The 21,253-nt window shown below is 35.1% G+C and overlaps 1 long non-coding RNA gene across 1 annotated transcript; it reads right to left on the bottom strand.

Moving 5' to 3' along the window:
* Positions 1-19,379: 19,379 nt before the first annotated feature.
* Positions 19,380-20,287, bottom strand: LOC134278536 (uncharacterized). Its single transcript, XR_009994467.1, has 3 exons — positions 20,214-20,287; positions 19,728-19,831; positions 19,380-19,549 (listed from the first exon to the last, which is right to left on the bottom strand). It is a non-coding gene; the product is annotated as an uncharacterized LOC134278536 (long non-coding RNA).
* Between the last annotated feature and the right edge of the window lie 966 nt (positions 20,288-21,253).

Below are 21,253 nucleotides of genomic sequence, written 5' to 3'. Positions count from 1 at the left end.
GTGTTTTGATCTGTTACAGTTTAAGAGATCTCGTAATGTTATCTTCTCATTTTGAGGACAAAAAAATTACATGATCGTAAGTAAATTTTTGAAAAGATATTTGAGGTTACTCTAGACATTTCAGTCTGAATAACATTTCCTTAAATTATTTCAAATGCTCTTTTTATAAGAAAAAAAATTATGGGATAGTATGATACTAAATTTTTGCAACTTTTTTCTCATATCTGGAAGTTGTCGTTTTTGTTTCCAGTGGGACTGACATATTTCAAAACTACAAATAAGATGCTTTAAAGTGTCACTAAGAAAGATTCCATAAGAAAAGTTGAATTTTTTTTTATTTATTTGTTCACTTCCTGTGAAAAGCGGAAGTGACGGCGGACAATGTTAACCCAGTGGAATTGTCTACTTATCAAGATATATCACCCCTATAAGTTTGGTTTCTTAATCTCTAACCGTTTACGAGATCTAGCTATGATAACTTCTTATTTTGAGGACAGGAAATCACGCAACCGGAAGTGAATTTTACATTTGACGTTACTGCAAACGGTTGCAGTCTGAATAATACATCAAAAAATCATTACAAATACTTTATCTATAAAAAATATTAATGTGAAAGAAAAATACACAAATTATTTAGTTTTTCTCTTATAACCGGAAGTTGTCGTTTTTGTTTCCGGTGATACTGACATATTTCAAAACTACAAATAAAATGCTAAAATGTGATGCAAAAGGGTTTCCATAAAGAAAAGTTGATTTTTCAATTTCTTTTATCACTTCCTGTGACAACCGGAAGTGACGGCGGACGATCTTAACCCATATATATTTGCCTACTCTTCAAGATCTACCACTTCTATAAGTTAAGTGTCTTCATCTCTTACCGTTTACGAGATCTAGCTATGATAACTTCTCATTTTGAGGACAGAAAATCACGCGACCGGAAGTGAATTTTACAAAGATGTTTGACGTTACTTTAGACATTTGCAGTCTTAATAACATATCCAAACATCTTTACAAATACTTTATATATAAAAAAAATATTTATGGGAAAGAAAAATACTCAAATTATGCAGTTTTTCTCTTATAACCGGAAGTTGTCGTTTTCATTTCCGGTGGGACTGACATATTTAGCAACTACATATAAGATGCTATTATGTAATGCAAAAAAGTTTCACAAAAGAAAAAGTTCAAATTTTTGATTTATTTGATCACTTCCTGTGACGACCGGAAGTGACGGCGGACAATGTTAACCCAATTGGTTTTGCCTACTTATCAAGATCTATTACTCATATAAGTTTGGTGTCTTAATCTCTTACCGTTTCTGAGATATGACTCGGACAAGACTTTTTTGAAAAAAGCGGAAATCGGACAAATCTGACGACCGGAAGTGAATTTTGAGAAACTGTAAACTGCATTAGAAAGATATTTTTATTCTCTATCATCTCTGAAAATTTCATGAGAATCCGTCCAGTCATCTCTGAGAAATTGTCAAAAAAAAGAAAAGGGGGAAAGGGGAAAAAAAAATAATAAGAAACAGTAGAATCACTATAAGGTCTTCCGTCTGAAACGGAAGACCTTAATAATGATCCTTGATTAAGTCTCTTTATGTTCTTAGTGTAGTCTACTTGCATGCCACATTATATTATAACCAGACTAAAACTGTTATTTGAAGTAGCATTTTGAGAGTATTTAACAGAAATTTCTATTTTTAGTAACCACGGCAACACCGTTCATCGAAATCAAAAACTGATACACAGAATTATGTATCTTAGTGAGGTCTACTTGTGTGCCAAGTTATATTGAAATAGACCAAAACTGTAGGAAGAGTAGCATTTTGAAAGAATTTCACAGAAATTTCTATTTTTAGTAACCACGGCAACACCGTTCATCGAAATCAAAAACCGATACACAGAATTATGTTTCTTAGTGTAGTCTACTTGTGTGCCAAGTTATATTGAAATCAGGCCAAAACTGTAGGAGGAGTAGCATTTTGAAAGTATTTTCACAGAAAATTCTATTTTTAGTAACTATGGCAACACCGTTCATCGAAATCAAAACCAATAGCCAGAATTATGTATCTTAGTGTAGTCTTCTTGTGTGCCAAGTTATATTGAAATCAGACCAAAACTGTAGGAGGAGTAGCATTTTGAAAGGATTTCACAGAAATTTCTATTTTTAGTAACCACGGCAACACCGTTCATCGAAATCAAAAACCGATACACAGAATTATGTATCTTAGTGTAGTCTACTTGTGTGCCAAGTTGTATTGAAATCAGACCAAAACTGTAGGAGGAGTAGCATTTTGAAAAATTGTTTACAGACAGACAAACGGACAGACAGACGGATTACCATCGCATAAGCTCTTCTGGTCTCTGCCTAAAGAGCACGAGTATCTTTTCTTCGTTTAAAATATGAACACAAACAATATGAACGAAAACAATATAAGCCCTGATTTCATAAAAAAAAAAAAATTAAGAGTCAAATAATACACAATTATTTATTGCGCGATTCTCACATTCAACTGGAACCCAGATTTTCAAGTGTGTTTACCATTACGTTATCTTTCGATTACACGCGTTTAAGAAAATCTAAAGTGACGCACCGCGGCGAACCATTGACCCCGCAGTCATAGGCAAAAGAATTGGTGTATTAAAACCATTACAACATGACAATTAATGGAAAATTATTATTGTCGGATATTTGAGATTAATATGTTGGATTTTCTTCGTTTTGATCTTGATACATGTTTATCTAAAACAGCTATCTAGGTTTTGTGTTTGTTTAGAATTACGCGACCAACCATTCCATCCATCGCTTTTTGACATTAATTTACACAGCGTGGTCGCATGTTAAATATAATTTTTTAAACTTACGGAAAACATTATTTTCTTTAAGTAAATCGAATCTTTCAAAAATATCTTAAAATGTCTTAGGTTTGACTTTAAATAGTACAAAACGCTGGGATATTTATTTTACATGTTCTTTAATCAGTCTTCAATTTTTATAGTTCGTTAGCTCCATCTGTAAGTTTACTTTTCATTTTGACGATTCGTAGCGTAAGGACTGGCGATCGGCGGTTACTTTACGTCAACCAATATAGATTTAAATGCACAAGCTTTGCGCTTTTAACACTCAAATAAATCCGTTTTCAACACAAATTTTCCCAAACACATTTTTTTATCACAGATTTTTACCATAGCTATTCCAGTTTTAAACTTTTAAAGAAAATCTTCCGAATCATAAGGATCTATTAAAGGAATGTTTTTTAGTTTTGTGTGAGTTATTGGTGTGTGAATCACACAGACTTGTCACGTAGGCATACTTCATGAAGCGCGCTAGCGCAAAAATATGCCTATGTGCAAGTCTGTGTGATTCACACACCAATAATTCACACTAAACTGAAAAACATTCCTTATATTTACATTTTACCTGTTTGGAGGCAACTAAAATATACTCAATATTTGAATTTCTCGCTGTTGTTTGGAAAACTATTCACAAATGTTTGAACTTCTGATCCCGGACCCCCTGTTAGACTACTCATAGGGATTGTTTTGGGCACGCCCCCCGTATCGTTAGGGATCTCCTCCCTGGAACTGGATCCCTGGGAGTAACTGCCCTCTGTGGACCCTGATTTCCCCACAAATATCTGGGTTAGTTGGCTTATTGGGTCTGAACCTCTTTCAACCAGGTCGCAACCCGATCATTGCTTGGTACAGACCCCACGCCTGGGTGCGGTTCACCCCCCGTGGCCCCCCTCTCAAGGGTTGTATTCATACTTGGCCTTTCCGTCTTCCCCGGGATGAGGGACATATCTACCTCCCCAATTACAGTGCTGTCCTCACTCCATCTGACACCTGGCGTACTAAACACTGGCGGTCTAAAGGCGGTTATCAGACCGAATAACTGACCCACCCTGTCAGGTTGAGATTCCCCCTGTGTGTTGACATCCTGCCCTGGGGCCCCTACCAAACCATCCGGCTTAGTTTCCCCGCCCCCCTGGACACCCCTGCCACTCATAAATGCGGGACTCCCCCTACCCAGACCAGAGGACCATCGCTATTCACTCATACTGATGTATATTTTCCCATTTAAACAAGCACCCTTAACCACTCAGATACCAGACTGCGACTGTAATATATCACGAAGGGCCTAGCACAATATCAGGTCAACAGAGAACCCAGTAAATTGAAATCACATATATTATCTTACATAAATTTGACTAGAACTTCCATAACTTACCCTAAAAATTACCCATTTTATTCTATCAAAAAAAATTCAATCAAAATTAATTTACTGTGGCCAAACCGCGCGGCGTCCCCTGAACACCGCCTCGGTCTAAATTGACCGCCGATTATCCTACCGGCGACGCCAATAAAGTGATTCCCAAGACAAAATTGACGACACAAATCACTTTAGGTAAAATATTATGTATATTAATCAATAAAACGACAACAAATGCCTTATACAAATCTCTGCTGATGAAAATGGTGACCTGCGCCTCGTGGTGCAAATTCCAGAAGAGCAAGAGATAATTACACAGGCTCCCGAGCCCGATCTCAAATGTAAAAATATAACACCCCCCTCAAATACAATAAAGTACATTGAAATCAAAAAACCGATGCACAGAGTTATGTATCTTAGTGTAGTCTACTTGTGTGCCAAGTTATATTGAAATCGGACCAAAACTGTAGGAGGAGTAGCATTTTGAAAAATTGTTTACAGACAGACAGACAGACGGACGGACGACGGACGCATTACTATCGCATAAGCTCTTCTGGTCTCTGACCAGTAGAGCTAAAAAGGGAAACAATATTTCAAGAGTGGGCATGTTTGTAACTTAAAGGACTTTAAGTCAGGGAACGTTTATTTTCTGAAAGCCTCTGTAATGGCATCCTACAGAATCAACACATCGTACAATGTCACCGTATTGTCAACAATATGGCCATGAACCAGCCGCTTGTACTTCAAAAAAGTGCGAGTGGAATGTTGGAAGGAAGAAAAGAATGAATCCACAAAAATTACAGAATCTAAGTATTCTTCAATCAAACAGAAGAAGATTGACGAACTTATCTCATAAGACCCCCGTCCACCAACATATCATCCACTTATACGGTAGATATTAAAATAAGATTAACAAATTGCATGCCAAAGCAATGGTTCTAAAAGTAAATATTATAAATGTTTGAATTCTAAATGGAAATCTATATCTCTTATTATGTCACAGCAGAGTCAACAAGGACTAGACGTTTGTTTTCCTTAACAATCCTTTACCTCATGAATCAAAACTTATCTAACGAAGCCAGTTTGTGGGCTACACATCTGAAATATAATTATGCAGATTATGGCATAGATGACCTGCATGCAGAAGAGCTGAAGATTAAACGTACAGTATTTTTGGAAAATCTTTCGCTGTCCTTAAACACAGATCCCACTGAAATTACATCTTCCCAGCGATGTGATGAGTGGAACTGTCACCGACGTGTACGAACAGCTTCAAAATCAAAGACAGTGGCTACACTTAAAACTGACTCAGCCATCAGAAACACTTTGTCAAACATTATGTATCCATCTACATCATATCAAACAAGAGCCATGCTTTACGGGATTGAAAAAGAATCACTTGCTTTTTCACATAATACTAGTTCAACTAGAACTGTCCATTAGGGACAAATACCCCCCGCTGGGTTTTTCAAAGAAGGTGCCAATTCAAAAATACTTTATGGATCTAGAGGTGTTCACAATTTACTTACAAAAATTTGCAGTGAAATACAATTGCTCATCATGTTTCTTAATGAATGAAACAAAGGTGCAACCAAATGAAACATCAAAACTAATACATTGTAATTCCATTGTAACATTTTGTTTTAATTTTTTTTATTTTATTTTTTTTTATTACTGCATTAAAAAAATATATTGCAATTATGTGTTTTGTCACTCTGCAAACTGATTGTTGAAAAAAAAAACCATTATACAAAATCAAATTAATCTTGATATATCAATTTGAAATGCATTTTGAAAATAAAGAGCTGGTCATCCAGTGATGAAGTTCTTTGACAGACAATAAATTACAATTAAGAGAATAAGAGAAGAGAGATCTTTAATTCTTGTGCCTTATTCCCTGGAGATAGATAACACACACACTTGATAAGAGATATGCCTTATCAACTTCCAACACCAAACTCATTAATTTATCTTTAACTGGATGCATGTCCAGTCATTATTCCCAAGAGACAAATGAAATTACATTATCTTCTGTGCAATGTAAAAACTGTTTTTAACACTTTATGATGTTTCTTTTTTTAAGTTTTTATGAGTAGTTTTAAGCTGTAGTATTTTTGAACAGATATTCTAGATTCTATATCTCAAACCTTATACATGAACCCAAAATGAACAAGTCAATTAAAATAAAAAATAAAACCTGTAAAACGCAAAAAAATTAACAAAAAGAGTTGAAAATTCCAGGTGCACACCTTCATATGGTGAATAATAAAGGGTACAAATTTTCAGATTAATCCTTGCAATAGTTTCTGAGAAACGGTCCAGACAAAACAACAAAATAAAAATGAAAAAACACCTGTAAAATTTAAAATAATAATCCAATCAAGATGAAAATATCAGGCGCACAACTTCATATGGTGAATAATACGTGTACAAATTTTCAGACAAATCCTTCCAATAGTTTATGAGTAATGGTCCGGACAAAATCTCGTCTACAGACAGACAGACGGACATGGTGATTCCAATATACCCCCCCCCCCTAAACTTCGTTTGCGGGGGGTATAAAAAAAGATGTTACTCCTTCATTTGAAGCTTGTACAACAGGATTCTGGGTATCTCCAAAGAATCCAGAGCTAGGATGTAGTCCAGATGGATTGGTAACCGATCCTAGTGAAAATAATGGAGACGTACATGGTCTACTGGAAATGTCCATATATGCTTAAAGATGCAGACATTGTAAATTTTGATTCAGTTGTGTCAGGTTCACAGAAATCCAATTTTTTTTCTTGTGAAAAAGAAAAGTGGAACCATTGCTCTAAAGCGAAACCATGACTATTATTTTAAGTTCAAAGCAGTTAGGAGTAATGGGTCGTAATTCGTGTGATTTTTATGTTTGGTCATCGAAAGGCTCTTTCTGTGAAAGAATTAGGTTTGACAAAACATTTTGGGAAAGTTTATCTCAAAAACTTGTTAAATTTCATCACACTAGACTCTGTCCTGAGTATTTTGAGTTAAGAATTCCAAGGAGAGTAGAACCAGTTGATTTATCAGAGTAAAGCGATAAAAATGTGAATAAAGAATAAATGTGTCTTCAGAAGTGTACTGTTTTTCTTTGAATTATTATTGGAACATATGACATCAAAAGTAAAGTCACTGGAAGTCTACAAAAGATTTTTGTTTGGTAATTTTAGACTGCTTGATGTTTGCAGATGATCAACTTCATTTTGGAGCAATTTTACTTTTTTTTAGCATGGAATTTTCAATTCGATACTCTAATTCAATGTTGATGTTCCTCCAGTTTGGGTACTCATTCGTTAAGTGACTGAATTCACAGAAAACACAAGTACAACTGAGTCCATACCTCAATGTCCAAGTATCTGTCTAACTTCAGGTAAAATGACAGATAAATGCTTTCAAGTCAAACCTCAGGAAGCATCAATGATTTTTTAAGAATACAGGTATTAAAAAGAGAGAAAAACCTGGCAAGTTTTATTAGATATTGAATAAAGTTTGTATAAAATCGTTATAAAAATTTTATGACTCAAGTTACATTAATGAAATTTAAAATATATGATAAAAATGGGGACAATGATTACTACAACCGCAAAGGTTATCCTTCCATGCAACCTCAGGTAACACTGTTAGTATGCATATACCTGTATATATATTTTCTATACTCACACACCGCATGTGTCTGACTTTTCTAAATTACATGTGAAGAAAATTGTGTATAACTGAAAGTTATAGGACATACTTTGTAATCCATGCATTAAAAATTTCGTACATGTATGTATGTGTCAAATAATAAGAAAGTTGATTTCTGGTGAGTCCCACTTGTATGTGATTGTGCAGCAATATTAGGATATACTCATGTTAATGATATTAAACATGTTATATTTGTTATATAGTTTTAGGTGGAAGTAGACAACAACCTCCTCATTACCAGTGCATATACTGGATAGCCAGGATGCACACACAATGTCAGAGTCCTTCGAAATTCAGTATTACATCGAAAAGCAGAAGCTGGTGAATTAGTTATGGAAAACCACCACATTTTAGCAGATAACACTTATCAATTGAGAAACTGGCTCATATCCCCGGTAAAAAAAAAATGGGAATCTGTCACCACAAACAATTCTTTTTAACAAAAAATTATTTAGTGCTAGGCAAACTGATGAGAGAACCTTTGGAATAATGAAAAGCAGGTTCAGGATTCTGCGAGACATGCCCATTAAGGAATACTGATTTGATTTGTAACACTATCAACAACTATAAGTTATACTATCAACGCGTATACTCCATAACATGTGTATCCTGCACATAAATAGTGCTGAAAAACAATTGTTATATTATATTAAACTTTACTGACCCAAATTAGGTATCCATTTTATGCCCCCCCCCCCCTTTGTCAAGACATTATGCACTTTGTAAAACAAATGGATCATCAACAACACCCCACTAATAATTTTGTCAAAAGTAAGGGAGTTCATCCTAATGTTGCGGGTTTGAATCCCTTTGTGGGACGTGGAGACTGGTCCTTCGAATGAGACCGTTTAAACCACAGGTCCATGTCCCAATAGATGATGGTACAAAAAGATCCCTCACTGCTCAATGGTCGTCAGTTCCCAGTAGGGGAAAGATTGTATGTTGTTTAACGTCCCCTCGAAAATTTTTCACTCATATGGAGACGCCATATCTCATATTTCATAAGTTGTATAGAGTTCAAGGATTCTGTACATCAAAGCTCAGCCTCGCAGCTCCAAGGGCGTGGGTCCTATGGACAGGGGAAGGAAATTTGCACCAACTCCGGATGGACCGGAAATGGACGTTGCCAGAAGTCGAAAAATGGGGACGAAAGAGGACTTTTCTGAATATGTGAGTCTACATAGGTGACAAAATCCCAAGCCCTTTCTCTACTTCTAAAGCGGGTGAAAAGTGCTCAAAACGGGCTCTAAATGAACCCAAAATTGGCCGAGTCAGAACTTCCTCAGTTTTCAGTCAATTCTCAACTTCTTGGTATCACTGGCAAAGTCTTGCCAAGTTCTATCGAGAGCCAAAAGATGAGAGCTGCAAATTTTGTCCTGTGTTCGGCACTCAGGGCCATTGAGTAGGGAGGGATCTTTTTTGTGCCAGCACCTACTGCGACACGGGACCTCGGGTTATACGGTCTCATCCGACTCTAGACTCGCGCGGGCGAAAAGAATGTGCAGTTCGCCACCGGCAAGCCTTCATATGAACAAAAAATTCTTGAGAGGGACATTAAACAAAATACATTGTACTATCAATCTTAAACATGTGTAACCCTAGAGAGAATTTATCTCTTATGAGACATTGCCATAACCACCGAAGTTGCTGTCGCGAAGGGATGCTCCGCTTAGCGGTGCCCTTGTTTAGGTTATGTTATAAGTATGTGCACTACTTGATAACATTTTTGTTTTATTCAGTGGATTCTGAATGTGGTAGATAACTATATTGATTAACTTGTTTTACAATATTTTTACATTTCTCAGATGTCGGAAGTTCTTGACTTAAGTGTTCCGGACGAGCAGATGGAGGCCCTCTGTGGTGAGGAGTGGCCATCCGAGGGAGGCACGTGTCCAGTACCGAACTGTACCTTGAAGAAACTTCCAAAAGATCGGACCGTACAGGGCGCACTTCAGGTCCTTTTGTACTACTGTTATCCTTCATGTTCGTTTTACTCATTCAAGATGAACACGCTCCAGCGGCATATGCGAACCAAGCACTCCAGTTTACAAGAATGCAGAGATAATTAACAACCCTTGATTTTAAAACCCAGGTAGATTTGAGTGCCACTACCCACTTTTCATTAGGAAGCCCGGGATGAGTCGGCAAGGAAACGTCGTGCTTTGTCTTTGAAACCCCTCTTTCGTTTTAGGAGGAATGCCACATCAACTTTTTATTTTATAAATCTCTGAGTCAACCTTTTCAAACAATGGTTTCAGCATTGAAAGACCGACATTAGCTATCAATTATTTTATATGATTTTTTTTGTACTTTTTCAAAAAAAACCTTACCTTAACAGGGGCTTACAATGCTCGGGACCAGTAACCAGTTCTTTTGAGATTCCATTAATTATTTGTATACTGGAACGAAAATTTATCGTAATTTTGTTAAGGGGGGAGGAATGTAGTGGGGTAAATTTTTATTTCATAGACATCTTTTCGTACTTCCTAATTTACAAGTATTTATAAAGTAAATTTAGTTTCCCTTTTCCAAGTCCTGCCTGGTCTAAAAATATGTAGATAACAGGTTTATTTTCTAGAACCACTATTTATTATTTATTTCTGGGTGAGTTATTGTTAGAGCCTAGAATTAGCAGTATTATTTTAAGTTCAACTTTCAAGTGTTGATAGTAGTGTCATAATGGGTGATGTAGCTCATTCCCTTGACATTTTTTCATCTCTTGGATTTTGGACCATTTTCATTAAATATGGAAGCTCAATAGAGACATAAATTATTTTTGTCATAGGTTTCCACATTCCCCCTATTTTCTATTTCATTTTTCAACAACTTCTTTACTTATTGAGATAATTGTGATTCACTTACCAGATTAAATTACATATTTGATAAAGCTTTATTAATTCTGTGCAATTTTCAAAGACTTATCTACTTGTTGAATTTTGTTCATTGTTTATTACAATTTACAAAGTTTCTCACTTTATTAAATTGATAAAACTTAACAACTGTGTTTTTATTAAAGTTGATCATAGTTTAGAAATCCCCTTACCTGGGTTGATCATTGATAACTGGAGATAGTTTACCCCTTTAAGCCAAGTTTGCTAGTAACTTAGGAACTTATATAAAGTTAAGGAATCTACCCCAACAACCCAGCTCCAAACCATTGGACATAGAGAACCAAACTTAGCATCAAAATATGTATTTCTGCCTACTGAACTACCATACCAAATTTGTACTTGATTAGCCAACCATAAAAAAAGTTGCCCGTTCATTCTTTTGCATAGTTAAGGAATCTACCCCTACACCCCAGCTCCAAACCATGGGACATAGAGAACCAAACTTAGCATCAAAATATGTATTTCTGCCTACTGTACTACGATACCAAATTTGAACTTGATTGGGCAACTATAAAAAAAGTTATTAGAAAAAAAACAGAATATTTGTGGACAGAAGAGTGACAGACAGACAGACGGACGGACAGAGTGATTACTATAGGGCATCCGCAAATCCTTGCAGGGCGCTAATAATCAAATTTTGATTAGTTTGGGTGGGCGGTATTGCGGTAAACCGCGATTGGTTACATTTCTGGAAAAAATTAAGTTCTCAAAATTATGAATCGTCGATATGATTGGACGTAAAGTTAAAATTTTCTGCGCACGGGATGCATGCATATTAAATTAGTTTTCTTAAATTTTTATTGGAAAATAAATTCTCTCACGTGTTTGCCAACGTCCAAATATGAATATTCATAATGTAATTATTTACTCAAAATTAAATGTTATCAGGGAGTCGAAAACACCCCAGTTTGGGACGAACAAGATAACAGATGGATCTACCAATTTAAATTTGCCAATACTATGTCACCAGCAGCCCAAATACACCATAATGGCAAATACCACTGGGTCTCATCTGCTAAGGTTGACGGACAAATTTATTTATTTGACAGTCTATTCCACGGGTCACTCTCCCCATCACTACTGATAAAGCTGGCAAGTATGTGTGGGGGAGACTTTAAGACAGTAACAGTTAGAGTACCATCTATCCAGCAACAAACCAACGGTGTTGACTGTGATCTGTTTGCCATTGCAAACGTTCAGTTTTGCTTCGGATACTACATTGGAAAAAAAATTGATTAAGTTCGACTCCGAATACCTTCTTGCTCATTTGGTTTGCTGCTTAGAAAAGGGAACAATGACACCATTTCAAAGAGTTGAGACGAAAGCAGAACTGAACAAAAAGAAGATTACGTACAGCGACATACCATTTGATTGCAGTAAATGTAGACTACCTAACTTAGTGCAGGGAATGATTGGATATGATGGAGACAAGAAATTCAATAGCTGGAGACATTTGGATTGCATAGACAAAGATGGGGACTCAGATGATTGGTTCTGCACCCCTCACATTAGATTAATAAAATATGATTCAAGAAAGAAATTAATGAAAAATTGCTTTTTTGCAAATTTTTATATTATCAGGTAATGAGGTAATTACTTTATACCGCAAAATTAGGGCATTATACCCCTGTCAGATTTAAATGTGAAATAAATCCCCCTGAACGGATTTTAATTTTTTTCTGAATCTTATAGATAATAATATTTAATATTTCCGGCAAGAAAAAAATAGGTTTTACAATTAGAATCTTTGTATTTTTGCGTTTTCGCTCAATTAATCAGGTCAATCAGAGCATTACACTATTAGGGCATTATAGCCTCCCCTTCTAATACAAGAATATTTCGTACGACCTCGTATACCAGCAACACATAGTATTGGTGGCAGAGGATAGTTTCGAATAAAGTACCGGAGGATAGTTTCGAATAAAGTAGAAATAAAGTGCCGCGCCACAGCATGATCACCCGTCAAAAAATTACAATTTTCTGCTTCATACTTGGATATTTTACTTGAAAAAGACACTAATGGTAATCTAACAACCAAGTTATATGTTAAACGTGATGACTTTAACTTTTCTATCGTCAACTTCCCTTACTTATGCAGCAATATACCTTCATCACCTGCATACGGAGTATATATATCTCAGTTGATTCGATACGCAAGAGCATGCTCTACGTATGAAAAATTTCTTAAACGAGGTAAATTATTGACAAGCAAGTTGATGAAACAAGAATATCAACAGTCTCGTTTAAAGTCATCATTTCGTAAATTCTATGGTCGATACAATGACCTTGTCAGCAAATACAATTTATCATTGAATGAAATGCTGACTGACGTTTTTCATACCAATTGTTAGTCCATTATTTATACACTGAATTGACCACGGATTTTTTCCGTTATTTCCTGATTATGACAACGAGCACACGGCGGGTGTGACCGGTCGGCAGGGGATGCTCACTCCTCCATGGCACCTGATCCCACCTCTGATGTTTCGGAGGTCCGTGTTTGCTCTGCTCTTATTTTGTATATTGTTTAATGGACGTTGAGATTGAATACTGTTCGTTATTTCCATATCCTTTTTGAACAGTTTAGATGCAAGAAAATCACATCAACCTTGATTCTAAGATTTCGATGATTTTTCCATTCCTTAAAATATTTATCCATCCCCTGTAATGTAGGCAGAAATTATAATAAATATTACATCACTGATAGATTTCTGTGCTGGTTGTGTTAGACCTTGCCAAATGCCCATCATCAACTTAGTCTTAACAACTTAATCTATACCAAATTAATTTTGAAAAAAAATGCTGGCCATCAAATGACATATGTTATAAACTGACCAGCAGTTCTTCTGTATAATCCCCAAAGGGCTGCTTAATCAGAGCGACTGAGACAGCTAGCCTTCCTACATTGAACTCATTAATTAATCTTTAACTGGATGCTTGTCTACTCATTACTACCAAGAGATGAATGGGTCTGCACTATCTACTATAATTAAAAAAAAAACTATAAAATACTCTCAGATTTTTTTTTGGCTGAGATTGAATGTCCGACAGGTTTTAGTATGTAATTCATATTGACATGCTGATTCAACCCCACCCCATAAAATTAGTTTTAAAATTAATAATATTACATAATATCACATAAGTTTATTATGCAAAATCAAATTAGTTTTTATTACTTTTCATCTAATTCATGTATATGTTGTATTTTCCTTGGTAATTTATCTTTGCACTTTATTATTTTTCTCTTTTTCTCTTTACTCAGTGTTGTTACTATTTCCTTTTACTTTGTATTTTCTTAAATATTAGTTTTTTGCACCTTATTCTTATTATTCTTATTATTATTATTATTATTACTTATTCTGTTTTGCTGTTTTGTTTGCACCTCTTTCTTCTTATTATTATAAATTTTTTTTTTTTATTATTTATTTATTATTTTCTTTTTGTCATTATATTGTATAGCGAGTATGCATAAGCTTAGTAATAATTCTTCTGTATAATTTAATTTAATTTATTATCGGGTATTTTTTTCCCCACCTTTAGTTAACAAAAGAATTTAATGTAACTTATAAGGAATATTTTCATCATTGTAATTCATTGTCATTTCTTAACATTTGTAACCTTGACCTTGGAGAGGACTTATATAGGCCATGCCTGATGTCCAATCCAATTATGTAAGCTTACTTTACATAATAAAATATTGTTTAAATTAAATTAAATCTAATTCATTTCAAAACTTAAGCTAGTCAGCAAGAGCTATTTTAATCAAACAGGTTTACCCATTTGCCCAATTCTCAAGGGATATCATAAGATAACGCCAATGCTTTGTCAGTTAACTGCTGCACTCAATACCCATTAATTTCTCTCTAATTATGTTCCCCAAACGGAGTTTGGGAACATATTGTTTTTACTCTGTTTCTTATTATGTTCCCCAAACGAAGTTGGGGAACATATTGTTTTTACTCTGTTTCTTATTATTATTATTATTTTTCTTCTCGGGAAAATTTTGTCCGCGAATGATCTTGTAAACTACACATCCGATTTAGGTGAAATGTTTTTAGGGTCAGTAGACATGTTATGTAGATTTGCGGAACGAAGGTCATTTTGCGCGCACGTGCTTGCAAGAGCGTGCACGTGCAACACGTGAAATGATCGATTTAATTGATTTAGGCGTAACTTTTTACATTTTTGATGAAATGCTTTAAAACTCATAATATAAGGATATATTAGTAGCATAGACAATATCACATGATCAAAATAGCAAGATCTCACGCGCATGCACGTGCGCTTCGCTCTGATTGGCTGAAATTAAAGTCTCAATATCTTTCTTGTTTTCCGACAAAATCCTTTGAAATTTTGAACATAGCCATGCATTAGGATATCCTACAACATAATATATAGCAATTATCATAAAACACGTGCATGCACGTGCGCTGCAATCTGATTGGCTGAAACTTTAAATTGCTATAACTCCCTTGGTTTACAACCAAACGGGATGGGATTTGGAACATAGATACATATAATAGACTTCTACAAGAAGGTATGGTCACCATGCACATGCATGCACGTGCGTGTACATGCGCTGCAATCTGATTGGCTTAAATTTTAAACAGCTATAACTCCCTTGGTATACAACCAAACGGGGTGGGATTTAGAACATAGATAGATATAATGGACTTCTACCAGAAGGTATAGTCGCCATGCTCATGTGTGCACGTGCGTGCACGTGAAAAGAGTAAAATAAAAAATACACTTGAATGAGCGTATTTTTTAATACTTTTGGATTAAATACTTTAATATTTAGTATATCAAAATATATAGATTGTGTAGACAAAATGATATGGTCATTACGCACATGCATTCACATGCGCAAGCGTGCAATGCTTAAATTTGAATGAACTTGGTACACTTCTGGGTAAACGTTGTTAAAGTCTTAAATGCATAGAGTTTGTCCTATTTAATGAAGCCTCCAGGGAATATGGCACCAAAAGGGAGTTGGGGAGCGTTTGGGGAACATCTGTAACGGTCCCCGTTACAATTAGCACTAGTTATTATTATTTTTTTTCTTATTTGTTCTCCGGTACTTTTTTGTCCGCGAGTGTTCTCAGAAACTGTTCACCAAACTGACCTAAAACCTTTTTAGGGTTAATAGGTGTGTAGTGTAGGTGTGCGGAACGAAGGTCATTTTGCGCGCATACGCCTGCACGTGCGTGCGCGTGAAATGAGTGAATTGACTGATATACTTAATATAGCTATAACTTTTACATTTTTTGATGAAATGCTTTGAAACTCATTGCATAAGGATATATTAATAGTGTTAATAATATGACACTTTCAAATTAGCACGAACTCACGCGCATGCACGTGCGCCTTGCTCTGATTGGCTGAAACAAAAATCTCATTATCTCTTTTGTTTTCCGATGAAATGCTTTGAAATTTTTAACATTTTCATGAATAAGTATATCCTACAATATAATATGGAAAATTTTCATGAAATCACGCGCATGCACGTGCGCTGCAATCTGATTGGCTGAAACTTTAAATGGCTATATCTCCTTTGTTTTTTGACGAAATGCTTTGAAATTTAAAACATAGTCATGCATTAGGACATCCTGCAATTTGATATACAAAAAATGCAAGAAATCACGCGCATGCACGTGTGCTGCAATCTGATTGGCTGAAACTTTAAATGGCTATATCTCCTTTGATTTTTGATGAAATGTTTTGAAATTTAAAACATACTCATGCATTAGGATATTCTACAATATGATTTAGAAAAAAATTCTTGAAATCACGTGGATGCACGTGTGCTGCAATCTGATTGGCTGAAACTTTAAATGGCTATATCTCCTTTGATTTTTGATGAAATGCTTTGAAATTTAAAACATAGTCATGCATTAGGATATTCTACAATATGATTTAGAAAAAATTCTTGAAATTACGCGGATGCACGTGTGTTGCAATCTGATTGGCTGAAACTTGAAATGGCTATAATTCCTTTGGTTTTCAACCAAACAGGGTGGGATTTAGAACATATATAGATATAAGGGCCTCTAACAAGAAGGTATGGTCATCATACACTTGCACGCACGTGCGTGCATTTGGAACGAGTGAAATTAAAAATACACTTGAATGAGTGATTTTTAATACTTTTGGACTAAATACTTTAATAAAAAGTATATTTAAATATATAGAAAGTGTAGACAAGATTATATGATCATTGTGCACGTGCATTTACATGGGCACGCGTGCAATGTTAAAATTTGAATATAATTGGTATCCTTTTGGGAAAACGTTGTTAAAGACAAAAATGTACAGATGCTGTCTTATTAAATAAGGCTTACAGGGAATATGGCACCAAAAGGGAGTTTGGGAGCGTTTGGGGAACATCTGTAACGGTTCCCGTTACAATTAGCACTAGTTTGACATGCAATTTTCTGTTATCAAAATTCTTCTTGACCAGTGCCTGATACTTACACTCATGGGAGACATGGGATTTCTCTAACATACATTATATTTGTTTTAGATTGCTGTCAAATATATGCTTTAAAAAAAATAAGTATTTTCTTGATTTAACACTTTAATATAAGAACAGTGCAATACTTTACATTATTTGGGATGTGTAAATGAATAGTAAAAAGACACATTTTTTTTTTAATTCACTTAAATTAAAGGTCACAGTGACCTTGAAATAGGTCGCGACACATCTTCTACCTAAGATGCATAAACTGGCCAAGTTTGATGATTGTATGTCTTATGGTTTTCTAGTTATGGGCCGGAAAGGATTTTTCCATATTTGGCTATAACTTCTTAATAAAAGGTCAGTGCGACCTACTTTTTGTGTGCGACACACATTGTACCCAAGATGCATCAGATGACAAAGTTTGATAATCCTAGGCCTAGTAGTATTAAAGTTATTATCCGGAAACGAAAAAGCTAACAGACAGACGGACGGACACGAAGCCTATAACATAAATACGTCCCGTCTTAAGACGGGCGTATAAAAATAAAGAAACTGAGGTTTGAATGCATATTATAGGTAATTTTATAGCTAAAATATTTTATGGGTGCATTTGGAGGGAATTGGTGGCCTTGTATATTTTATTGAAATATGAAACTTTAGTGTCACTACTACTGTATATGGGATATGGACTAGAAATACGAAACTGGGCTCAACTGGGCTCAAATCTCGCTCTACCGGTATTTCACCAGAAAAGCGGGGTGGGTTAACAAGATGAATTGTAGCTTAAAACGAGGCGGTTGAGCCATTATCTCTTGCTTTTCATTGATATGTACACATGTTATTGCTAGCGCTCTCGAACGCTAGCAACTACGTTAGTCCAAATTCCTTGAATACGCATGCTCGGCCGCCATGATGGTGCATTCTGTGAAAACTGTGAGATCTACTGCAGATAGACCGTACGATAACAATTTCGTTGAATCACGTTATTTTTTGTGTAGCTTACACTTTAAAGATAACTTCATATTTATAATATTTCAAATTCTGGGGGTTTTTTTGCTGAAGGAAAAGCCCGAGTCATTATCTAATTGTTCTAAACAATGACAGGGAGTTTTTTTTTTTTACATCTAAGCACAACCAAAGATAGATTCTAATTTCTGATTGGTCAATTCAGCCAATCTTACAAATTACAGAAACAGAAGCAAGAATTTACACTAAAAACAACGAATAAATCCACTATATTTGTATTAAAAATTCTGATTTGTATGGCTTTTAACCTAACACATTTCTTGACAAAGATGACCGACAGGATCAAGCTATTTCACATGCGTTCCAAACTCTCTGGACTCTTTACACAATATAATGTACTTTGAGTTATTTTCTATATTCCTTTCAACTCCTATGTATTTTCTTTGCTAAATTGCAAAGAAATTCTCTTCTTTAAATCAGCTCATACATGTAATATCTCAATCGGCATCCTCTTCATATTATAGAGACCCCCCCTCCCTCTCCAGTAAGGTCATATATGTTCCGTTGGGCCAAAACTCCAATAGGTCACCACCCCCTTGTTTCTTTACCTATGTGTCTATAAAATACGCTTTACAAAACAATAATAACTTGACACTTTCCAGCCTCGATAAAATTAAGAATTCTGCAAAATAAATCACTTGATCACAGATCTTCCTTTCTATGTTTAAAAATTGCTACGGCGCTAGCTCACCTATCTTTTTAAAAGATAAACGTGTTCTGCAATTTGTTTGGTAGCTTAGGCCAGGCGCACGGACTGGAAGCAGATGCGGCGAAATAGTAGAAATAGGCTTGATTCACATGAAATTTTGAGAATGTCCCTGTGCCATCTTTAGGGCTCATTGTGTTAGTTGTACATGTTTTACTCCAAAGGCTGTTTAAAGTTAATTCTACGTTTAACGTCACATCTAAAGTTCAAAACCTACGAGGGAGGGAGGAAAAAAATAAACAAACAAAATTTTCAAACAATTGTGAATTTATTTAAATTAACCTTTTCAGTACATTAAAAACATTACAATTAAGTAATAAGAGCATTTAATTGATATGACACCTAAGATTAATTTCCCTTGCAGAGTTTTTCCTTAGTATGTAAATCAGTTTGAGTCCTGTTGTTAGCAAACAATGTAGTCTAAGACTGAATGTGCAGGAAAGTGGCTTTTAACTAGGCCTCAGTTGTCCTTTGGATTTATATTGCCACACGTCCATGGTACCCTGGAGGCAAATGCTTCTTCTTGTGGGAAAAGTTGATCAATATCTACAGTCAAAATTATTGATGACAATATTTAAAAGTGTTCATGTTGAAATATCCTCAAATTGAATTATGTCGTATTTTTTCTTAGTACTAGATCTACTAGCATTAAGTTTTGAAAGCGTGAATACTAATATTTTGACCATACTGATAGCTGTTAAATTATATTTATTAAAATTAATACCTTGAATTCCACACAAAAGACAGGATTCTTCACATCTTGGAATACCCCAACCACTTTCCTTACTCTCCTTCACTTGAAAGGCCCTATCTTCGGTAAGCTTCTCCCTGCTCAAATGGTTATGACAAGTATATTATCTTTCCCAAAAATTGTAGCTATTTGTAGGTACATAAATTATGAAGAAATCAATTACTTTACTCATTACTGTTCCTTTCGATTTTTACAGAAATATTTTTAATATGAAACATATTAGTAAGATTTAAATGATGCTTTTCACTGTATATAAATCTTGGTTTTTGACACAGTTTCCACTCAGTAAGAAAAGTTTTTCGATTCTCTCCAAAATACAATGATAAGTTCAGCCAACAGAATCACGAACTGAGAGTCTGTCACTGTCAGTCTGCACATATGATTCGAAGACTGACAAAAAAATCAACAAACAAGACTTTGTCATTAATATAATCATAAAATAATTTATTTTTTACTTACATTTATGGTCCCAAAGTCTTTAATTCTCTAGTTTTCTTTAATAAGACACCAACTGCCTTTACTGCGGCTTTCAAAGCACATTTTCTGTCAATACGGGAAGCAGAATTCAGTCGCTAATTGAAGAACCAAACCGGAACGGACATGCGGAATTCCGAATTGTTTGTTTTTTTCAAAGACGAATTTCTCATAAACCTACGCGCGCGGGTGACGTTAAACGTAGTTTTAATTTTAAACAGCCTAAAAGCTTAAAATTTCTCATTTCATATCATACTATTATTACATGTAGAGGGGATTTAAAATTATATTTCAATGCACATTTTTAAAGCAGCTCAATATTAAGTGAACCGTCAGTCAAACGTTTTGATTGCAAAATAAACCGATCCTCTGCCACCTATTACAAAACACATCGTACACGACAACTATATTTCTAAGTTAAGTACGAAAATATGAGGAACGACTTAAAACACAATGAGTACACAAGAATAAGATAACTCGTACCAGTAGAGCCGGAAACCAATTGTATGACAACTAGGCCTATCTAAGTTTAATACGAAAATATATTGAACGACTTAAAACAAAACAGGAACACAAGAATAAGATAGCTCGTACCAAATATTAATTCTGGTCTTTGTTCAATTAAAATCATTATAATTTAATTTTGATTATATTCTAGTCTCTCATTGGTTGATTTCCAAAAAGGAACACAAGAATAAAACGTAATAACCTGGTTTGGTATGGGGACACACCCCCTTGACAACCAGCTGATTCATCTGTATAGATCTATGCAATCCCACATTTCCAGTTCATGGAATTACATGGAAAATTCTACATTTAATAAATGTACTTTTAACTTCAAACAGTAGCTCGCTCTTACCTCTTGTAAACAAACATCATATGGCTGCTAGATCTGTGTATAGGTTATTACGTCCCCTTGTTTCAAATCACTTCCGTTACTAGGGATGTATTATTGAGCGGCAAATTTGAACTCATAAAAAGCAGCACAATTTTACATCCACAGCTGTTTCATTATTTGAAAATTA

This window comes from Saccostrea cucullata, unplaced genomic scaffold, assembly GCF_032062105.1.
Source record: "Saccostrea cucullata isolate Sc308-1 unplaced genomic scaffold, CSIRO_AGI_Scuc_v1 ctg6566, whole genome shotgun sequence".
In the NCBI taxonomy this organism is placed as follows: Eukaryota; Metazoa; Mollusca; class Bivalvia; order Ostreida; family Ostreidae; genus Saccostrea; species Saccostrea cuccullata.
The sequence above is the reverse complement of the archived record's forward strand: the minus strand, read 5'-3'. Positions and strand labels throughout refer to the sequence as shown.